A 24,081-nucleotide genomic window follows, 5' to 3' on the forward strand; every position below is an offset into this window, starting at 1 on the left:
ATCCTAACTGACTCAAAGGCTTTATATAAATCAGTCTTTCTTTCTCTTTTGTTACCTGTCTAACTCACCGTACCACATTCCTCATATCCTAACTGACTCAAAGGCTTTATATAAATCAGTCTTTCTTTCTCTTTTGTTACCTGTCTAACTCACCGTACCACATTCCTCATATCCTAACTGACTCAAAGGCTTTATATAAATCAGTCTTTCTTTCTCTTTTGTTACCTGTCTAACTCACCGTACCACATTCCTCATATCCTAACTGACTCAAAGGCTTTATATAAATCAGTCTTTCTTTCTCTTTTGTTACCTAACTCACCGTACCACATTCCTCATATCCTAACTGACTCAAAGGCTTTATATAAATCAGTCTTTCTTTCTCTTTTGTTACCTAACTCACCGTACCACATTCCTCATATCCTAACTGACTCAAAGGCTTTATATAAATCAGTCTTTCTTTCTCTTTTGTTACCTAACTCACCGTACCACATTCCTCATATCCTAACTGACTCAAAGGCTTTATATAAATCAGTCTTTCTTTCTCTTTTGTTACCTGTCTAATTCACCGTACCACATTCCTCATATCCTAACTGACTCAAAGGCTTTATATAAATCAGTCTTTCTTTCTCTTTTGTTACCTAACTCACCGTACCACATTCCTCATATCCTAACTGACTCAAAGGCTTTATATAAATCAGTCTTTCTTTCTCTTTTGTTACCTGTCTAACTCACCGCACCACATTCCTCATATCCTAACTGACTCAAAGGCTTTATATAAATCAGTCTTTCTTTCTCTTTTGTTACCTGTCTAATTCACCGTACCACATTCCTCATATCCTAACTGACTCAAAGGCTTTATATAAATCAGTCTTTCTTTCTCTTTTGTTACCTGTCTAATTCACCGTACCACATTCCTCATATCCTAACTGACTCAAAGGCTTTATATAAATCAGTCTTTCTTTCTCTTTTGTTACCTGTCTAAATCACCGTACCACATTCCTCATATCCTAACTGACTCAAAGGCTTTATATAAATCAGTCTTTCTTTCTCTTTTGTTACCTAACTCACCGTACCACATTCCTCATATCCTAACTGACTCAAAGGCTTTATATAAATCAGTCTTTCTTTCTCTTTTGTTACCTGTCTAACTCATTACCACATTCCTCATATCCTAACTGACTCAAAGGCTTTATATAAATCAGTCTTTCTTTCTCTTTTGTTACCTGTCTAACTCACCGTACCACATTCCTCATATCCTAACTGACTCAAAGGCTTTATATAAATCAGTCTTTCTTTCTCTTTTGTTACCTGTCTAACTCACCGTACCACATTCCTCATATCCTAACTGACTCAAAGGCTTTATATAAATCAGTCTTTCTTTCTCTTTTGTTACCTAACTGACCGTTACCACATTCCTCATATCCTAACTGACTCAAAGGCTTTATATAAATCAGTCTTTCTTTCTCTTTTGTTACCTGTCTATTTCACCGTACCACATTGCTCATATCCTAACTGACTCAAAGGCTTTATATAAATCAGTCTTTCTTTCTCTTTTGTTACCTGTCTAATTCACCGTACCACATTCCTCATATCCTAACTGACTCAAAGGCTTTATATAAATCAGTCTTTCTTTCTCTTTTGTTACCTGTCTAACCACATTCCTCATATCCTAACTGACTCAAAGGCTGTATATAAATCAGTTTTTCTTTCTCTTTTGTTACCTAACTCACCGTACCACATTCCTCATATCCTAACTGACTCAAAGGCTTTATATAAATCAGTCTTTCTTTCTCTTTTGTTACCTGTCTAATTCACCGTACCACATTCCTCATATCCTAACTGACTCAAAGGCTTTATATAAATCAGTCTTTCTTTCTCTTTTGTTACCTGTCTAATTCACCGTACCACATTCCTCATATCCTAACTGACTCAAAGGCTTTATATAAATCAGTCTTTCTTTCTCTTTTGTTACCTGTCTAATTCACCGTACCACATTCCTCATATCCTAACTGACTCAAAGGCTTTATATAAATCAGTCTTTCTTTCTCTTTTGTTACCTAACTCACCGTACCACATTCCTCATATCCTAACTGACTCAAAGGCTTTATATAAATCAGTCTTTCTTTCTCTTTTGTTACCTGTCTAACTCACCGTACATTCCTCATATCCTAACTGACTCAAAGGCTTTATATAAATCAGTCTTTCTTTCTCTTTTGTTACCCTGTCTAATTCACCGTACCACATTCCTCATATCCTAACTGACTCAAAGGCTTTATATAAATCAGTCTTTCTTTCTCTTTTGTTACCTGTCTAACTCACCGTACCACATTCCTCATATCCTAACTGACTCAAAGGCTTTATATAAATCAGTCTTTCTTTCTCTTTTGTTACCTGTCTAACTCACCGTACCACATTCCTCATATCCTAACTGACTCAAAGGCTTTATATAAATCAGTCTTTCTTTCTCTTTTGTTACCTGTCTAACTCACCGTACCACATTCCTCATATCCTAACTGACTCAAAGGCTTTATATAAATCAGTCTTTCTTTCTCTTTTGTTACCTAACTCACCGTACCACATTCCTCATATCCTAACTGACTCAAAGGCTTTATATAAATCAGTCTTTCTTTCTCTTTTGTTACCTGTCTAATTCACCGTACCACATTCCTCATATCCTACCTGACTCAAAGGCTTTATATAAATCAGTCTTTCTTTCTCTTTTGTTGCCTGTCGAATTCACCGTACCACATTCCTCATATCCTAACTGACTCAAAGGCTTTATATAAATCAGTCTTTCTTTCTCTTTTGTTACCTGTCTAACTCACCGTACCACATTCCTCATATCCTAACTGACTCAAAGGCTTTATATAAATCAGTCTTTCTTTCTCTTTTGTTACCTGTCTAATTCACGTACCACATTCCTCATATCCTAACTGACTCAAAGGCTTTATATAAATCAGTCTTTCTTTCTCTTTTGTTACCTATTCCTCATATCTAACTGACTCAAAGGCTTTATATATAAAGTCTTTCTTCTCTCTTTTGTTACCTAACTCACCGTACCACATTCCTCATATCCTAACTGACTCAAAGGCTTTATATAAATCAGTCTTTCTTTCTCTTTTTACCTGTCTAATTCCGTACCACATTCCTCATATCCTAACTGACTCAAAGGCTTTATATAAATCAGTTTTTCTTTCTCTTTCTCTTTTGTTACCTGTCATTCACCGACCACATTCCTCATATCCTAACTGACTCAAAGGCTTTATATAAATCAGTCTTTCTTTCTTTGTTACCTGTCTAACTCACGTTACCACATTCCTCATATCCTAACTGACTCAAAGGCTTTATATAAATCAGTCTTTCTTTCTCTTCTGTTACCTGTCACCGTACCACATTCCTCATATCCTACCTGACTCAAAGGCTTCATATAAATCAGTCTTTCTTTCTCTTTTGTTACCAAACTCACCGTACCACATTCCTCATATCCTAACTGACTCAAAGGCTTTATATAAATCAGTCTTTCTTTCTCTTTTGTTACCTGTCTAATTCACCATACCACATTCCTCATATCCTAACTGACTCAAGGGCTTTATATAAATCAGTCTTTCTTTCTCTTTTGTCACCTGTCTAACTCACCGTACCACATTCCTCATATCCTAACTGACTCAAAGGCTTTATATAAATCAGTCTTTCTTTCTCTTTTGTTACTTAACTCACCGTACCACATTCCTCATATCCTAACTGACTCAACGACTTTATATAAATCAGTCTTTCTTTCTCTTTTGTTACCTAACTCACCGTACCACATTCCTCATATCCTAACTGACTCAAAGGCTTTATATAAATCAGTCTTTCTTTCTCTTTTGTTACCTGTCTAATTCACCGTACCACATTCCTCATATCCTAACTGACTCAAAGGCTTTATATAAATCAGTCTTTCTTTCTCTTTTGTTACCTGTCTAATCACCGCAGCAGATTCGTCATATCCTAACTCGCTCAAAGCCTTTATATAAATCAGTCTTTCTTTCTCTTTTGTTACCTGTCTAACTCACCGTACCACATTCCTCATATCCTAACTGACTCAAAGGCTTTATATAAATCAGTCTTTCTTTCTCTTTTGTTACCTAACTCACCGTACCACATTCCTCATATCCTAACTGACTCAAAGGCTTTATATAAATCAGTCTTTCTTTCTCTTTTGTTACCTGTCTAATTCACCGTACCACATTCCTCATATCCTAACTGACTCAAAGGCTTTATATAAATCAGTCTTTCTTTCTCTTTTGTTACCTGTCTAATTCACCGTACCACATTCCTCATATCCTAACTGACTCAAAGGCTGTATATAAATCAGTCTTTCTTTCTCTTTTGTTACCTAACTCACCGTACCACATTCCTCATATCCTAACTGACTCAAAGGCTTTATATAAATCAGTCTTTCTTTCTCTTTTGTTACCTAACTCACCATACCACATTCCTCATATCCTAACTGACTCAAAGGCTTTATATAAATCAGTCTTTCTTTCTCTTTTGTTACCTGTCTAACTCACCGTACCACATTCCTCATATCCTAACTGACTCAAAGGCTTTATATAAATCAGTCTTTCTTTCTCTTTTGTTACCTGTCTAATTCACCGTACAACATTCCTCATATCCTAACTGACTCAAAGGCTTTATATAAATCAGTCTTTCTTTCTCTTTTGTTACCTAACTCACCGTACCACATTCCTCATATCCTAACTGACTCAAAGGCTTTATATAAATCAGTCTTTCTTTCTCTTTTGTTACCTGTCTAATTCACCATACCACATTCCTCATATCCTAACTGACTCAAAGGCTTTATATAAATCAGTCTTTCTTTCTCTTTTGTTACCTGTCTAACTCACCGTACCACATTCCTCATATCCTAACTGACTCAAAGGCTTTATATAAATCAGTCTTTCTTTCTCTTTTGTTACCTGTCTAACTCACCGTACCACATTCCTCATATCCTAACTGACTCAAAGGCTTTATATAAATCAGTCTTTCTTTCTCTTTTGTTACCTAACTCACCGTACCACATTCCTCATATCCTAACTGACTCAAAGGCTTTATATAAATCAGTCTTTCTTTCTCTTTTGTTACCTAACTCACCGTTCCACATTCCTCTTATCCTAACTGACTCAAAGGCTTTATATAAATCAGTCTTTCTTTCTCTTTTGTTACCTGTCTAATTCACCGTACCACATTCCTCATATCCTAACTGACTCAAAGGCTTTATATAAATCAGTCTTTCTTTCTCTTTTGTTACCTGTCTAATTCACCGTACCACATTCCTCATATCCTAACTGACTCAAAGGCTGTATATAAATCAGTCTTTCTTTCTCTTTTGTTACCTAACTCACCGTACCACATTCCTCATATCCTAACTGACTCAAAGGCTTTATATAAATCAGTCTTTCTTTCTCTTTTGTTACCTAACTCACCGTACCACATTCCTCATATCCTAACTGACTCAAAGGCTTTATATAAATCAGTCTTTCTTTCTCTTTTGTTACCTAAGTCACCGTACCACATTCCTCATATCCTAACTGACTCAAAGGCTTTATATAAATCAGTCTTTCTTTCTCTTTTGTTACCTAACTCACCGTACCACATTCCTCATATCCTAACTGACTCAAAGGCTTTATATAAATCAGTCTTTCTTTCTCTTTTGTTACCTGTCTTACTCACATTACCACATTCCTCATATCCTAACTGACTCAAAGGCTTTATATAAATCAGTCTTTCTTTCTCTTTTGTTACCTGTCTAAGTCACCGTACCACATTCCTCATATCCTAACTGACTCAAAGGCTTTATATAAATCAGTCTTTCTTTCTCTTTTGTTACCTAATTCACCGTACCACATTCCTCATATCCTAACTGACTCAAAGGCTTTATATAAATCAGTCTTTCTTTCTCTTTTGTTACCTAAGTCACCGTACCACATTCCTCATATCCTAACTGACTCAAAGGCTTTATATAAATCAGTCTTTCTTTCTCTTTTGTTACCTAACTCACCGTACCACATTCCTCATATCCTAACTGACTCAAAGGCTTTATATAAATCAGTCTTTCTTTCTCTTTTGTTACCTGTCTAATTCACCGTACCACATTCCTCATATCCTAACTGACTCAAAGGCTTTATATAAATCAGTCTTTCTTTCTCTTTTGTTACCTGTCTAATTCACCATACCACATTCCTCATATCCTAACTGACTCAAAGGCTGTATATAAATCAGTCTTTCTTTCTCTTTTGTTACCTAACTCACCGTACCACATTCCTCATATCCTAACTGACTCAAAGGCTTTATATAAATCAGTCTTTCTTTCTCTTTTGTTACCTAACTCACCGTACCACATTCCTCATATCCTAACTGACTCAAAGGCTTTATATAAATCAGTCTTTCTTTCTCTTTTGTTACCTGTCTAATTCACCGTACCACATTCCTCATATCCTAACTGACTCAAAGGCTTTATATAAATCAGTCTTTCTTTCTCTTTTGTTACCTAACTCACCGTACCACATTCCTCATATCCTAACTGACTCAAAGGCTTTATATAAATCAGTCTTTCTTTCTCTTTTGTTACCTTTCTAATTCACCATACCACATTCCTCATATCCTAACTGACTCAAAGGCTTTATATAAATCAGTCTTTCTTTCTCTTTTTGTTACCTGTCCAAGTCACCGTACCACATTCCTCATATCCTAACTGACTCAAAGGCTTTATATAAATCAGTCTTTCTTTCTCTTTTGTTACCTGTCTAACTCACCGTACCACATTCCTCATATCCTAACTGACTCAAAGGCTTTATATAAATCAGTCTTTCTTTCTCTTTTGTTACCTAACTCACCGTACCACATTCCTCATATCCTAACTGACTCAAAGGCTTTATATAAATCAGTCTTTCTTTCTCTTTTGTTACCTGTCTAATTCACCGTACCACATTCCTCATATCCTAACTGACTCAAAGGCTTTATATAAATCAGTCTTTCTTTCTCTTTTGTTACCTGTCTAATTCACCATACCACATTCCTCATATCCTAACTGACTCAAAGGCTTTATATAAATCAGTCTTTCTTTCTCTTTTGTTACCTAAGTCACCGTACCACATTCCTCATATCCTAACTGACTCAAAGGCTTTATATAAATCAGTCTTTCTTTCTCTTTTGTTACCTGTCTAATTCACCGTACCACATTCCTCATATCCTAACTGACTCAAAGGCTTTATATAAATCAGTCTTTCTTTCTCTTTTGTCACCTGTCTAAGTCACTGTACCACATTCCTCATATCCTAACTGACTCAAAGGCTTTATATAAATCAGCCTTTCTTTCTCTTTTGCTACCTGTCACCGTGCCACATTCCTCATATCCTAACTGACTCAAAGGCGTTATATAAATCAGTTTTTCTTTCTCTTTTGTTACCTAAGTCACCGTACCACATTCCTCATATCCTAACTGACTCAAAGGCTTTATATAAATCAGTCTTTCTTTCTCTTTTGTTACCTAAGTCACCGTACCACATTCCTCATATCCTAACTGACTCAAAGGCTTTATATAAATCAGTCTTTCTTTCTCTTTTGTTACCTGTCTAATTCACCGTACCACATTCCTCATATCCTAACTGACTCAAAGGCTTTATATAAATCAGTCTTTCTTTCTCTTTTGTTACCTGTCTAACTCACCGTACCACATTCCTCATATCCTAACTGACTCAAAGGCTGTATATAAATCAGTCTTTCTTTCTCTTTTGTTACCTTTGTTACCTAACTCACCGTACCACATTCCTCATATCCCTAACTGACTCAAAGGCTTTATATAAATCAGTCTGTTTTTCTCTTTTGTTACCTGTCTAATTCACCGTACCACATTCCTCATATCCTAACTGACACAAAGGCTTTTTATAAATTAGTCTTTCTTTCTCTTTTGTTACCTGTCTAACTCACTGTACCACATTCCTCATATCCTAACTGACTCAAAGGCTGTATATAAATCAGTCTTTCTTTCTCTTTTGTTACCTAACTCACCGTACCACATTCCTCATATCCTAACTGACTCAAAGGCTGTATATAAATCAGTCTTTCTTTCTCTTTTGTTAACTGTCTAACTCACCGTACCACATTCCTCATATCCTAACTGACTCAAAGGCTTTATATAAATCAGTCTTTCTTTCTCTTTTGTTACCTGTCTAACTCACCGTACCACATTCCTCATATCCTAACTGACTCAAAGGCTTTATATAAATCAGTCTTTCTTTCTCTTTTGTTACCTGTCTAATTCACCGTACCACATTCCTCATATCCTAACTGACTCAAAGGCTTTATATAAATCAGTCTTTCTTTCTCTTTTGTTACCTGTCTAACTCACCGTACCACATTCCTCATATCCTAACTGACTCAAAGGCTTTATATAAATCAGTCTTTCTTTCTCTTTTGTTACCTGTCTAACTCACCGTACCACATTCCTCATATCCTAACTGACTCAAAGGCTTTATATAAATCAGTCTTTCTTTCTCTTTTGTTACCTAACTCACCGTACCACATTCCTCATATCCTAACTGACTCAAAGGTTTTATATAAATCAGACTTTCTTTCTCTTTTGTTACCTGTCTAATTCACTACCACATTCCTCATATCCTAACTGACTCAAAGGCTTTATATAAATCAGTCTTTCTTTCTCTTTTGTTACCTGTCTCGTACCACATTCCTCATATCCTAACTGACTCAAAGGCTTTATATAAATCAGTCTTTCTTTCTCTTTTGTTACCTAACTCACCGTATCACATTCCTCATATCCTAACTGACTCACAGGCTTTATATAAATCAGTCTTTCTTTCTCTTTGTTACCTAACTCACCGTACCACATTCCTCATATCCTAACTGACTCAAAGGCTTTATATAAATCAGTCTTTCTTTCTCTTTTGTTACTTAACTCACCGTACCACATTCCTCATATCCTAACTGACTCAAAGGCTTTATATAAATCAGTCTTTCTTTCTCTTTTGTTACCTGTCTAATTCACCGTACCACATTCCTCATATCCTAACTGACTCAAAGGCTTTATATAAATCAGTCTTTCTTTCTCTTTGTTACCTGTCTAACTCACATTCACATTCCTCATATCCTAACTGACTCAAAGGCTTTATATAAATCAGTCTTTCTTTCTCTTTTGTTACCTAACTCACCGTACCACATTCCTCATATCCTAACTGACTCAAAGGCTTTATATAAATCAGTCTTTCTCTCTCTTTTTGTTACCTAACTCACCGTACCACATTCCTCATATCCTAACTGACTCAAAGGCTTTATATAAATCAGTCTTTCTTTCTCTTTTGTTACCTGTCTATTTCACCGTACCACATTGCTCATATCCTAACTGACTCAAAGGCTTTATATAAATCAGTCTTTCTTTCTCTTTTGTTACCTGTCTAATTCACCGTACCACATTCCTCATATCCTAACTGACTCAAAGGCTGTATATAAATCAGTCTTTCTTTCTCTTTTGTTACCTGTCTAACTCACCGTACCACATTCCTCATATCCTAACTGACTCAAAGGCTTTATATAAATCAGTCTTTCTTTCTCTTTTGTTACCTGTCTAACTCGTACCACATTCCTCATATCCTAACTGACTCAAAGGCTTTATATAAATCAGTCTTTCTTTCTCTTTTGTTACCTAACTCACCGTACCACATTCCTCATATCCTAACTGACTCAAAGGCTTTATATAAATCAGTCTTTCTGTCTCTTTTGTTACCTGTCTAATTCACCGTACCACATTCCTCATATCCTACCTGACTCAAAGGCTTTATATAAATCAGTCTTTCTTTCTCTTTTGTTGCCTGTCGAATTCACCGTACCACATTCCTCATATCCTAACTGACTCAAAGGCTGTATATAAATCAGTCTTTCTTTCTCTTTTGTTACCTAACTCACCATACCACATTCCTCATATCCTAACTGACTCAAAGGCTTTATATAAATCAGTCTTTCTTTCTCTTTTGTTACCTAACTCACCGTACCACATTCCTCATATCCTAACTGACTCAAAGGCTTTATATAAATCAGTCTTTCTTTCTCTTTTGTTACCTGTCTAATTCACCGTACCACATTCCTCATATCCTAACTGACTCAAAGGCTTTATATAAATCAGTCTTTCTTTCTCTTTTGTTACCTAACTCACCGTACCACATTCCTCATATCCTAACTGACTCAAAGGCTTTATATAAATCAGTCTTTCTTTCTCTTTTGTTACCTTTCTAATTCACCATACCACATTCCTCATATCCTAACTGACTCAAAGGCTTTATATAAATCAGTCTTTCTTTCTCTTTTGTTACCTGTCTAATGCACCGTACCACATTCCTCATATCCTAACTGACTCAAAGGCTGTATATAAGTCAGTCTTTCTTTCTCTTCTGTTACCTGTCTAACTCACCGTACCACATTCCTCATATCCTAACTGACTCAAAGGCTTTATATAAATCAGTCTTTCTTTCTCTTTTTTTACCTAACTCACCGTACCACATTCCTCATATCCTAACTGACTCAAAGGCTTTATATAAATCAGTCTTTCTTTCTCTTTTGTTACCTAACTCACCGTTCCACATTCCTCTTATCCTAACTGACTCAAAGGCTTTATATAAATCAGTCTTTCTTTCTCTTTTGTTACCTGTCTAATTCACCGTACCACATTCCTCATATCCTAACTGACTCAAAGGCTTTATAGAAATCAGTCTTTCTTTCTCTTTTGTTAACTGTCTAATTCACCGTACCACATTCCTCATATCCTAACTGACTCAAAGGCTGTATATAAATCAGTCTTTCTTTCTCTTTTGTTACCTAAGTCACCGTACCACGTTCCTCATATCCTAACTGACTCAAAGGCTTTATATAAATCAGTCTTTCTTTCTCTTTTGTTACCTAACTCACCGTACCACATTCCTCATATCCTAACTGACTCAAAGGCTTTATATAAATCAGTCTTTCTTTCTCTTTTGTTACCTAAGTCACCGTACCACATTCCTCATATCCTAACTGACTCAAAGGCTTTATATAAATCAGTCTTTCTTTCTCTTTTGTTACCTAACTCACCGTACCACATTTCTCATATCCTAACTGACTCAAAGGCTTTATATAAATCAGTCTTTCTTTCTCTTTTGTTACCTGTCTTACTCACCGTACCACATTCCTTATATCCTAACTGACTCAAAGGCTTTATATAAATCAGTCTTTCTTTCTCTTTTGTTACCTGTCTAAGTCACCGTACCACATTCCTCATATCCTAACTGACTCAAAGGCTTTATATAAATCAGTCTTTCTTTCTCTTTTGTTACCTAATTCACCGTACCACATTCCTCATATCCTAACTGACTCAAAGGCTTTATATAAATCAGTTTTTCTTTCTCTTTTGTTACCTAACTCACCGTACCACATTCCTCATATCCTAACTGACTCAAAGGCTTTATATAAATCAGTCTTTCTTTTTCTTTTGTTACCTAACTCACCGTACCACATTCCTCATATCCTAACTGACTCAAAGGCTTTATATAAATCAGTCTTTCTGTCTCTTTTGTTACCTGTCTAATTCACCGTACCACATTCCTCATATCCTACCTGACTCAAAGGCTTTATATAAATCAGTCTTTCTTTCTCTTTTGTTACCTGTCGAATTCACCGTACCACATTCCTCATATCCTAACTGACTCAAAGGCTGTATATAAATAAGTCTTTCTTTCTCTTTTGTTACCTAACTCACCGTACCACATTCCTCATATCCTAACTGACTCAAAGGCTTTATATAAATCAGACTTTCTTTCTCTTTTGTTACCTAACTCACCGTACCACATTCCTCATATCCTAACTGACTCAAAGGCTTTATATAAATCAGTCTTTCTTTCTCTTTTGTTACCTGTCTAATTCACCGTACCACATTCCTCATATCCTAACTGACTCAAAGGCTTTATATAAATCAGTCTTTCTTTCTCTTTTGTTACCTAACTCACCGTACCATATTCCTCATAGCCTAACTGACTCAAAGACTTTATATAAATCAGTCTTTCTTTCTCTTTTGTTACCTTTCTAATTCACCATACCACATTCCTCATATCCTAACTGACTCAAAGGCTTTATATAAATCAGTCTTTCTTTCTCTTTTGTTACCTGTCTAATGCACCGTACCACATTCCTCATATCCTAACTGACTCAAAGGCTGTATATAAGTCAGTCTTTCTTTCTCTTCTGTTACCTGTCTAACTCACCGTACCACATTCCTCATATCCTAACTGACTCAAAGGCTTTATATAAATCAGTCTTTCTTTCTCTTTTGTTACCTGTCTAACTCACCGTACCACATTCCTCATATCCTAACTGACTCAAAGGCTTTATATAAATCAGTCTTTCTTTCTCTTTTGTTACCTAATTCACCGTACCACATTCCTCATATCCTAACTGACTCAAAGGCTTTATATAAATCAGTCTTTCTTTCTCTTTTGTTACCTGTCTAATTCACCGTACCACATTCCTCATATCCTAACTGACTCAAAGGCTGTATATAAATCAGTCTTTCTTTCTCTTTTGTTACCTGTCTAACTCACCGTACCACATTCCTCATATCCTAACTGACTCAAAGGCTGTATATAAATCAGTCTTTCTTTCTCTTTTGTTACCTGTCTAACTCACCGTACCACATTCCTCATATCCTAACTGACTCAAAGGCTTTATATAAATCAGTCTTTCTTTCTCTTTTGTTACCTGTCTAACTCACCGTACCACATTCCTCATATCCTAACTGACTCAAAGGCTTTATATAAATCAGTCTTTCTTTCTCTTTTGTTACCTAATTCACCGTACCACATTCCTCATATCCTAACTGACTCAAAGGCTTTATATAAATCAGTCTTTCTTTCTCTTTTGTTACCTAATTCACCGTACCACATTCCTCATATCCTAACTGACTCAAAGGCTTTATATAAATCAGTCTTTCTTTCTCTTTTGTTACCTGTCTAACTCACCGTACCACATTCCTCATATCCTAACTGACTCAAAGGCTTTATATAAATCAGTCTTTCTTTCTCTTTTGTTACCTAACTCACCGTACCACATTCCTCATATCCTAACTGACTCAAAGGCTTTATATAAATCAGTCTTTATTTCTCTTTTGTTACCTAACTCACCGTACCACATTCCTCACATCCTTTTTTCATCATACCTCTATATTCCCTTTTTTACTTGATTTAATTAATCCAATTTCTTCTTTTTTTCCTTTTTATCATCACTTCCTCTAAATTCACTCTGTAAAAATAAACTTTCCACTCTTTTCCCATTTCTTTCTTATCTTTAATGTCTTCCTCTTTGTCATTAATTAAGCCTTCCATAAATTATGTATCATTTTCCTCCATATTAGGGGCAAATTGATTCGTTCTACCTTCACATTCACATTTTGCCTCCTATATAATTTGTATATTCTCTGCTCCCATTACCAAAAAATAACTGCATAGGTTACATTCTTAACCCCTTTCTCAGAGTCTTCTTAAAACGATGTCAGTCTCCTATGCGCATTCTCTTTGGATTACACATTTAGATTCTTCAAAAAGTATCTATACTCAATTCTGCTTACTTTCTTTCAGTGCAACTGAACATCTTAACCAAAAATGATCACCAAATAGTAATCTCAAACCTTCTAAAAGATTCCTTTCCCTCCTATAACAACCAAATGGAAGCCTGCATTTTCAATGCCTCTCCCGTTTTTAATTTACCCACTGTGCCTTATTTCATATACTGTTGTTTTACTATCTAAAAAGATTGTTTTCTGTACATCAAGAGTCTCGAACTCCCAACATTTGTGGAAACTGAAATACTTTTTACATGTAAGCAAAAGCAGAGACATAATTCAGATGGAAGGACTGGAAATTGAGCTACTTGTTGGAGGTAAGTAAAAAAGGAAGGCTTTGGTGGGGGTTTGAAGTGAATCATTTCTTTGTAGCCTAAAAAATAAATTAAATGTATCAAATTATTATGGACAAAATATATGTTTTCTTCCACTATACAGTCAGTGCCCATAATACACGACTACTGTTATGAGCAAGATATTCCCTGGGATTCAATAACACCTACACTAAGAGTACACTAAGTGTACACTGTTCTAAGAGAACAGACAACACATACATAACTCATACCTTCTTTCTTCTAATTTTAGTTTTTCTACTGATATTCTTGCAGCTTTAATTATTGACAGGGATTCATAAAGGTTACTACAAAGTGTAGACTACATGTACACTTAGTGTAATCTTTCTGAGTAACTAGAAAACACAAAAAAATGTGATAAGAATGCTCTTGAATACATATTGTGTACACTTAGTGTAGGCTTTATTGAATCTGGCTGATTGTTTTAACTACTGTCACCTTATTTTAATTTGGATTTTATTTTCCCTACTATAAGTAAATGTATAAGAATTTATTTTTATTGAGGAAGTACCATTAAAATAGAAAAATAAGGAGAAACAGAGGTCAGTAGTTCAAACACTGGCATGCTCTGCATGTAGTCCACCTATTTGTAGTGTTAAAAAATATAAAAATGAAACCAGAAGTTAACATGCATAAAATCAAAACATTAAACCTGTTAATAAGCATTTCTATTTTTCAGTTTTACATGTTTTTCTGTTTTACTTAAGCATAACACAAAGGGTCACCAGACATTCAAAAATCTTATTTTTGTAGTGGCAAGCCTCCTTCCCACATACCCTGAAATGCATGCAAGTCCTTTAACTCATGGTATCAACTCCAAGGTTGCCCAGATTTGGAAAAAGAAAATAGCTGAAATAATATTCCGAGTGTTGCCATAGCATGGTTATATAAACAGAATGTTTCTCAACTATATGAATACATATTAGTAAATAGTTTAAACATTTAGTGTCTATGCAGGGTTTTTTATATTTTGTTGTTTAGCTGAGTGAGACTCTTCTTCACCTTAGGTACTTTAGTACAGTAGGCCTAACTGTCAAGAGCTTTCTTAACTGCTTGCAAATTCATATCCACTACTTTAGCAATGTTGTCTGTCCATCTTAGCCTCTGTCACTCCTTCTTATTTTGCCTTTGATCTTTCCCAGCATCAGTGTCTTCTCTTGTGAATCTTGTCTTTGCATTATGTTGCAAAAGTATGTAAATTTTAGTTGTCCCATCAGATCTTCCAGTGAACAGTCTGGGTTTATTTCCTCAAGTATGGACTAATTTGATCTTCTTTCAGTTCGAGGATTTTCAAATGTTTTCAACAACATTACAGCTCAAGAGCACTGATTTTCTATCACATAGCCTTATACAGATTCCAGCCATCACAACCTTATGCTGTCACTCAAAAAGCATAGATTTTGACTGTATTGACCTTTGCTGACAACAGGATGTCTTTGACCTTCAATATTTCATCCAGGTTTTCCATAGTGTTCCTTCCCAAAAGCAAGAGTATTCTAATTTCATGGCTGAAACCAGCTACTGAAATCTTTGAACCCAGGAAAATAAAATCTGTCACTGCCTCTACTTCTTCCCATCTATTTATAAAGAATTTATAGGGCCAGATAGTATATTAGTTTTTTTTAAATAGTGAGCAACAAGACATATTTTGTGCTTTCTACTTCCACCTTCATTAGGAGGCTCTATAATTCTTCCTCACTTTCGGCCATCATGGGGGAATCATCTGCATATCTGAGGTTGTTAATATTCCCACCAGCAATTAAGATACCAGCATCTGACTCAAGTAACCCAATGTGATAGTCAGCAAAAAAAATAAAATGGGTATAGTGACAATACGCATTCTTGCCATACTCACTTCACAGTCTTACATGGATAATTACTCCAAATTCAGTTCTTGCTACTGCTTCTATGTCTGCATACAGATTTCTCAAGAGGCAAATAACCTGACCTGATATCTATATTTCTCTAAGAACTTGCCATGATTTCTTAAAGTCTCCACAGTCAAAAGATTTAGTTTAATCAGAGAAGCAGAAGTAAATATTTTTCTGGAACTGTATTGCTTTCTCTATTATCTGGAAGATGCTGCTAATTTGATCAATAGTGTCGTGGTCATCTGGTAATTCTCAGTCCATATACTACTGAAGTCTAACTTGAAAGCTCTAGAGCATTACCTTGCTACTTTGAGAAAAAAAATTGCAACTGTTCAGTAATTTGAACACTTTTTAACACTGCCATTTTGGGAATGGAATACAAATTGACCTTTTTCAATCCAGTGGTCAGCCTCATGCTTTCCAAATTGACTGTCAGATTCTAAGCAGCACTATAGCAACATAATTTTACAGGATTTAAACAATTCAGCTGGAATTGCATCACTTCTTGCAGCCTTTGTTCTTAGCAAGGTTTACTATGGCCCATTTAATGTCACTCTCCTGGAAGATTGGATGATAAGCTATAAATCAATGAAAACAACACTGTATCTGTCAGTGATGTTAGGGTCCTTCTTATACAAGTCTTCTGTATATTCCTGCCAAATATTCTTCATGTTTTCTGCTTGTGTTAGGTGCCTTCAATGCTTATCATTTATAATGCCTATTTTTACATTTAAGCTTCAATATTATCAATCTTCCTGAACTCGTCTTTTGTCAGTTGCACTTTATTGTCTCGTCCCACTTCTTTGCATCGCTCATTTAAATACGTCTTCCTATCGCTTCTTGTTATTCTCTGAAACTCTGCATTCCAGTTGACATATTTTTTCTATCTCCATTACCTTTTGTACTCCTTTTTTATTGGCCATTTCTAAAGCCTCCATAGTTAACAATTTAACTTCTTAATCTTCTTTATATTTGGATATATTTATTGCACCTCCAGCACAATATCACAAGCGTCTGTCTATAGTTTCTCAGGTGCTTTATCTACCGGGTCTAATCCCTTATATCTATTCTTCAGCTCCACTGCATATTCTGTTCAAATGTCACTGAGCTTGTATCTCAATAGTCAAAATGTTATTTTTCTTTTCTTTAATTCTAAACTATTTTTTTCATAAGTTGAGGATCAAAAAATGTACTCTCACAAGCTAAGAAACATCCTCGCAACTGCAGCAAAAGTGTAGTAAAAAGCCTTTACTGGCTTCTTGCTGCAGTTACCAATATCTAAAGACATTTTTGTAAATCAGAGGTGTAGCTAGGTAATTTTTTGCCCAGTGCAATCCCCTGATCCGACACCTGTCTTCTCCTCAGACTTTACATTTGTAGCAAGCAGCTGCTTATCCCAATCACAGTGTGCTACTGTGCCTCAGTTAAAAAAATATATTTTCAACATTTATACTGTAGCAAACTGCTTGCAACATTTGTAAAAAGGTGCTACTACAATTTATGCTGCACACAAAGTACTACAGTGCTTCAGTTTCCTGGAAAAAGGATCTTTTTTTTTACTTTTGAACTGTTGCAAACAACAATTTATGCTATACATGGGCCAGTGCAGATCATAATTTCTGGCCACAAATGCAATACCGACATTTTATTGTACACAGTGAAGAAGAATCAGGATCTGTTGATTGTACCACCTAGCACTGGAGTGGCTACCCCTTCACTCCATCCTAGCTATGCTTCTGATGTAAACAGACGAAATATCAGTAGATTCTACTTCACAGAATGCTGGTGTTGCACTTAACTCCTGATGGGCAACCAACTGTGGCCCACTAAGAGCTTGTACTTAGGGAAGCTATCCCCTTTGTCCCGCCACAGCTGTGATATTACTTCAGGTCTTGTTTTTTTTTTTCTTGACTGTATAGAACTCTCTGGTCTCTGACTGCAAAGTATATCAATATCCATGTGCAAAGCCATCTCCCATGCTGTTGAAATACACTGTCTGTTTTATGACCAATTAATTATCTTAGGCGAATTCCATTAGTCTATGTCCTGCTTCATTTCATAATCTCAGGCAAAGCCTATTATTATATATTTTATATATATATATATATATATATATATATTTATTTTATTTTTTTTTTTTCCTAAAGCTGCTACAGGTCCTCACTAAAACGGTTGATTTTATCCTCTTCAGCTTCTGCATTTGAACCATAAACTTGTACCACTTTAATACTGAATGGCTTACTTTGTAGTCTGATTGACATCATTCTATCCTTTTTCGATTTTTCAGTTGTAACTGGACGCTGATTTTGGCACTCATTTATTGACTATAAGGGCAACTCTATTTCACCTGAAAATATTATTTCCACAGAAGATGATCTGAAGATTATCTGATGTGAAATGGCTCATTCCAGTCCATTTTAATTCACTAATTCCCAAGATGTCAATATTTGTTCTTATTTCAACGTTAATCACACGAGGGTTGCCATGTTTCATAGTTGTTACATTCCAAATTCCAATGGCATATAGTTCTTCTACTGCATCATACCTTCCTTTCATCTCTGACCACCTCTGCAAAGGGGCATTTTTTCAGCATTAATCCATGGGCATCATAAGCTCTGGGTTTATATTAGTTCCGTGAAAGACGTATTCATCGAATACATCTTCAACGAATACCAGCCACCAAAATTCACTTTAGTGAACAGCGGAATTTTTCCCACAGTTTGCAAACACTTAGCCATCACCTCAACATTGCCATTTCCCCCACTGTAGTGCAATCTCAAATTTGGTATGTATGTATATATATATATATATATATATATATATATATATATATATATATATATATATATATATATATAGTTATGGGGGTGTGGAGGGTGCAGCCCCCCCATGTTGGGGGGGTGGGAGGCGAAGCTCCCCACTTGGGTGCATTTGATTTAGTCTGTTGTGTGTTCCGGATGGCTGGTGGGTGAGTGTTTGCGAACTGTGGGAAGAATATAGCAGTTTGCTGAAGTGAATTTCGGCGGTTGGGTGTTCGCTGGGGGGAGGGTGGCCTAATGGTTAAGGTGTTTGTCTTACAAACGCAAGGTGCAGTGTTTGAGTCTCACAAGGGATAATTGACTAGGCTTAAAATGGCTCACAAGGGCAGTTAGCCTAGTACTAATCTATGAACCTATGAACCTATGAACATAGTCGATGAATGCTTCTTTCACGGAATTAATATAGACCCTAAGCTCTAATACTCTGTAGCACTACATGTACTTGTCCTCTGCTCGTATCCACTAATATGTTGGACACATTCAGACCGGTGGGTATCATCTTGCAGTGTTATTTTCACATCTCTGGTTGATTCTGCCCATAGGCTTTTATTAACAAAACTATTAGAGTGGCGTGCAATTGCCTGCTCCAGTGAACCATAATTCATCGTGTTCACTCACCTTTAGCCACATCAGGTTTACCATGGTTCATAGTTCTTACATTCCACACCATCCTTCATCTCATCTCTTTGCTATGACCTCCCCATCTTGGGAGGCCCTACACAATATTGTTCATAGCTTCACTGAAATACACCAGCCTCATCACTGCAAGGCAGTGGTCCAGAAATGATTTTGCATAAGCACTTTTTAACATTTAAATTAATTATTCTCATCACAGAAGTAGCATTATAACAAATACATGGGGAAATCACTTTTGATTTTCTTCGCATACACTTGTCCACCTATGACTATGGTTATCCCCCCCTTCTTAAATGTGGTGGGCATACTAATAACGTTCTCAAAAACAGCTCTCTCATAAGAAGTATATCTCACTACTGAATCTAGTAATAAAACAAAGTGCAGTTACTACACAAACAAGATTAATTTGTCTAACCTAAAGCAATATCACACAGCTGTACCTAGTTATAAAACAAGTCTGCCTCTGCCTTCCTGAAAAGCTGTCCAAGCTAATATTTGTAACCAAGTATATTAAAATACATAACAACAGCAGCCCTTTATGACTGTCAGTTTATTTTTCTAGCAGCAGACGTGTACAATCTGTTTCACGTGCTTCAAGGAAAACACCTGCACTCTGTGCTTGAAGCATTAGCATTTCTCCTGTATGCACTCTTGTTTATAACCCCATGTAGTGGCCACCCAGAATATGCTAGCATTTTATTTTTTTAGAAATTGTTATTCTTCAGGCAGTGGGTTTTGTTTACAAAATCTTTTCTGAGATACAGCCTGTCTCTAAGTTATATTATTCAGTTGCTTTACACATCATACCACATAATCAGCATCAAATGTTTTCATTCTTCAGAAACTGTTATTGTCTTATGCCATTTGCTTTCTAGAAGCCTTATCCAAGTTCTTTGGCCTATCGAGAACATTTCTGATTTTGGTCTTGCTGTTCACAACAGACTGCTGCCTTGGTTGTGTAAAGCAGTTAGGAAATAACTCCAATCCATTTCATCTGTCTCACTCTTTCAAAGGTTCACTATCCAGCATCCTTGCAAACTGTACTCCTAAGATGAGTCTTAGTGAGTTACACTACAGAGCACCAAAGGAGATTACCCATCAGCCTTCCAAGAATTACCTGTACAGCAACAGTACCTCTGTGTAATAACTATATCTGGCCACTATCCTTTATTAATCAGGCTGAATTCATAGATCCCACTTACATACCATCATGTCTTATTGTAAACTCTAGACCCACTAGGTTAAATGCCCTTTGCTTGAAAACACATTTAGTGTTATCTGTGCTTTTTTTATCACAGTGCACACATCAAAAATAGACCTGCTTGCCACTGCCCAGGCCTTTGGCACCAGACATGCTGTGTGGTTCCTAGTAGGAACTTTTTAAAAAAATTAAAACCACTGCTCAAAGGTACAAAGGCATGCAATCTCCTTGCCTCCCACATAGCTCAGTCACCTTCCTTCCCTAATCTAGTATGCCTTAATTTATCGCACTGAGCTTACCTGAACAGCCAATCAGAAAATGTTACACTTTAGCACTCATACAATACTGTGTTGTGTAGCGGTAGGCATCCTTCACTCCCAAAGAATCATAGGTTTGTGGCTCTATTGGACTGATTTGAGCAGCATCTTCTGTGTCTGTGCAATCCAGTATGGGAGTGGCAGTCCTTTCCACAATCTGGGCAGCAGTAGGCAGACATCAGTCTGGTATCATGGGCACAGATATTCCTGAGGGCTCTGTTATCCTCTGCTCTCCTTGCAAAATGGTTTCATACATAGTGAGAGCTTCCTTCACTTCCTTTTTCCAGACAATCTTGTCTGAGGAAAGAGAATACCAGTTGTTCATGCTGATGGAGAGAGTGCTGAGGCCACACTTGTAGCCCAATTTGGGTCACCCTTTTGGCCTCTTTCCAGACTCCAGCTCTCCAAAAAGGAGGCCTTTTGGTAATTGGCCATCCATCATGCATGAGACATGACCCAACCAGTGCAAACATCTCTGTTTCAGGAGGGTGAACATGGAGGTTGTGCCCATCCTCTCAAGCACTGTGCTGTTGGGGATTTTGTCCTGCCATGAGATACCCATTACTCGCCTAAGGCGGTGAATATGGAATACATTGACTGCTGCTCCTGTTTTGAGTGCAGAGTCCATTTTCATTGGCATACAGTAATGTGTTCAAAACATCGGCTGTGTAAACCTGTGCCTTGGTGCACACTGTGAGCTTATTTTTAGCTCATACTTTCTTTGTCAGCCTGGAAAACATTGTGGTGGCTTTTCCAATGTGCTTGTTGATCTCGCTGTCAAGCGACAAGTTGTCAGAGATTGCAGAGCCTAGGTACATGAACTTATGGACAACCTCCATGACTGATCGCTCACTACCCACATTTTGTCCCATCACCTGGGTCTTCTTTGAGCTGCTCCCAAGGCCAAATTCCATACATGCATCTGCAAAGCGAGTAATGAATGACTGAAGTTCCTTGCTGAATGTGCGCCACAATAGCTGCATCATCAGCAAACAGGAACCCCCTTAGATGCTTCCTGGTCATCAATCTAAGTCTTGACAATTTGAAGAGGTTGCCATCCATTCTGGTTGGGAGAAAGATACCCACTGTAGCAGTTCCAAAAGCAAATTTTAACATAACCTAAAAGAAGATACCAAACAATGTTGGTGCCAGTACACACACCTTAGTATATGATGGTCCGCTTCATGCCTTCATGGAAGGCCCTGATAATGCTAAGCAGTATTGCAGGACAGCCAGTTTTACCAGAATTGCAAACAGACCTTTCCTACTGATGAAGCTAAATGCCCTGGTCAGATCTAAGAAGTCTATATACAGATATTTGTTCTGCTCCCTGCACTTTTCTTGTAGTGGCCTAAAAGAGAAAACCATGTCTGCAGTAGTCCATTCAGCTCTGAACCCACACAGAGACATGGGGTAAACTCTCACTGTCTGCAAGAATGTGGAGCCTATTCAGGAAACATGTCCAAACAGATTCCCCACAGTACAGAAAAGGGAGATGCCACAATAGTTGTTACAATCACTTTTGTCACCCTTATTCTTATAGATAGTAAGTATGTTAGCATATCTCATATCTTGTGGTACACTACCATCTCTACAGCATTGGCAAAGTATTGCATGCAGTTCTGAGATTAGGATACTGCTAGCACATTTAAGGATTTCTGAGGGAAAACCATGTTTCCTGAGGGCTTTTCCTGAAGAAAGTGCTTTTAGTGCATCACTGAGTTCCTCCAAGGTGGCTCAGCATTGAGTTCAGTCATAGTTGGCAGAGGCTCGATGGCATTCAGGGCTCTCTCCATAACTATGGTATCTCTGGCATACAGGTGTGAGTAGTGTTGCACCCAGTGTTCCATCTTCTTGGTTCTGTCCTTCAAGGCCTCGCCTGTGTCTGACATAAGTGGGACAACCTTTCTTTCTGATGGGCCGATGGCTTACTTAATCACATCTTACACTCCTCTCATGTTACCAATGTCTGTGGCCTGCTGAATCTTGAAGCAAAGTTGGAGCCAATAATCATTTGCACATCACCATGCTACCTGCTGCACTTGACTCTGGGCACACCAGAGTGCCTGCAAGTTCTTCTAATTGGGTGAGGACCTGTATGCAGCCAGTGCCTGTCTCTTCATCTCAATCAGAGGTGCCAGCACTTCAGTATGGGCTTCAAATCAATCAGCACACTTGACTGTCTTCTTCCCAGAGATGGATATTGCAGTGTTATAGATCTTGTAGTTTCTCCCATTTCTTGCTGGTGTCTGTGTCATCCAGGCAGGGCAAAGCCTCTTCAAGTGCTTGAACAAACGTGTACTTTTGAAGGGTCATGAGTTTTGCCTGTGTCAATGCATGGCCTCTCTTCCTCTTTAGAGTGAAAGAACCTTCACGTCTGGATGTTCACCTTACTACATATGAGTAAGTGGTCAGTATCACAGTCTGTGCTTTGGTAACTGCATGTTACCCTGACACTACCTAAACTGCTGTGTTTGGTGAGGACAAGGTCAAGTTGGGGCCAATGTTTCAATCTTGGGTACTGCCATAAAACTTTATGCTGAAGCTTAACATTAAAGAAGGTGGACATACTGGGAACAAAATTCAATGAGATGTTTTCTGTTTTCATTCAACCTTCCTGTTCCAAAATTTCCAGGACAAGATAGCCATCTGTGATGGTCATTGCCAACCCTGGCATTAAAATCACCAGGAATGAATAATGGTTCATGGGAAGGGACCTCACTAATGGCAGCATTAAGTTCAAATAGAATTTGTCCTTAACTTCCTGGTTAGAAGTTAATTAGGAGCATAGATGCTGAAGATGTTGACCATGGCCACTGGTGCTTGTAATGACCATGACCACTGGTGTTTGTAGTGACCATGTCCACTGGTGTTTGCAGCTGAATTTTCAACAATCTCTCATTTCCCATATTTGGTGATATGACTGAGCCAATGAGGTTGTTTCTGATTGCAAAACCAACACAATGTTCCTTGTGTTGTACATATATATATATATATATATATATATATATATATACATACACATGGAGAGAGAGAGAGAGAGAGACGTTTTTATATATATATATATATATATATATATATATATATATATATATATATATATATATATATATATATATATATATATGTGTGTGTGTGTGTATGTGTATATATATATATATGTGTGTGTGTGTGTGTGTGTGTGTGTGTGTGTGTGTGTGTGTGTGTATACACACACACATGCACAAATGTATAATATATGAGTGTCAGAC

The 24,081-nt window shown here is 36.9% G+C and overlaps 1 protein-coding gene and 3 long non-coding RNA genes across 8 annotated transcripts in view; all 4 read right to left on the bottom strand.

The window, feature by feature from the left end:
- The window catches only part of SYT17 (synaptotagmin 17), an 859,797-nt gene that overhangs the window by 623,775 nt on the left and 211,941 nt on the right, over window positions 1–24,081 (bottom strand). The window lies entirely within an intron of this gene.
- LOC122816317 lies at window positions 1,137–13,040 on the bottom strand. 4 transcript variants are annotated; one of them, XR_006367063.1, is made up of 5 exons: window positions 13,022–13,040; window positions 12,184–12,859; window positions 2,643–2,981; window positions 1,476–1,645; window positions 1,137–1,393 (listed from the first exon to the last, which is right to left on the bottom strand). It is a non-coding gene; the product is annotated as an uncharacterized LOC122816317 (long non-coding RNA). The 4 variants fall into 4 exon arrangements; XR_006367064.1 differs by lacking the exon at window positions 13,022–13,040 and adding an exon at window positions 12,941–12,954 and having other exon boundaries at window positions 12,184–12,774; XR_006367061.1 differs by lacking the exon at window positions 13,022–13,040 and having other exon boundaries at window positions 12,184–12,903.
- Window positions 6,372–7,134, bottom strand: LOC122816321. Its single transcript, XR_006367070.1, has 3 exons — window positions 7,118–7,134; window positions 6,948–7,032; window positions 6,372–6,866 (listed from the first exon to the last, which is right to left on the bottom strand). It is a non-coding gene; the product is annotated as an uncharacterized LOC122816321 (long non-coding RNA).
- LOC122816320 lies at window positions 8,639–10,040 on the bottom strand. Its single transcript, XR_006367069.1, has 3 exons — window positions 9,779–10,040; window positions 9,361–9,615; window positions 8,639–8,710 (listed from the first exon to the last, which is right to left on the bottom strand). It is a non-coding gene; the product is annotated as an uncharacterized LOC122816320 (long non-coding RNA).

Source organism: Protopterus annectens, chromosome 12.part0 (assembly GCF_019279795.1).
Source record: "Protopterus annectens isolate FY-2018-M chromosome 12.part0, PAN1.0, whole genome shotgun sequence".
Lineage (NCBI taxonomy): Eukaryota > Metazoa > Chordata > Ceratodontiformes > Protopteridae > Protopterus > Protopterus annectens.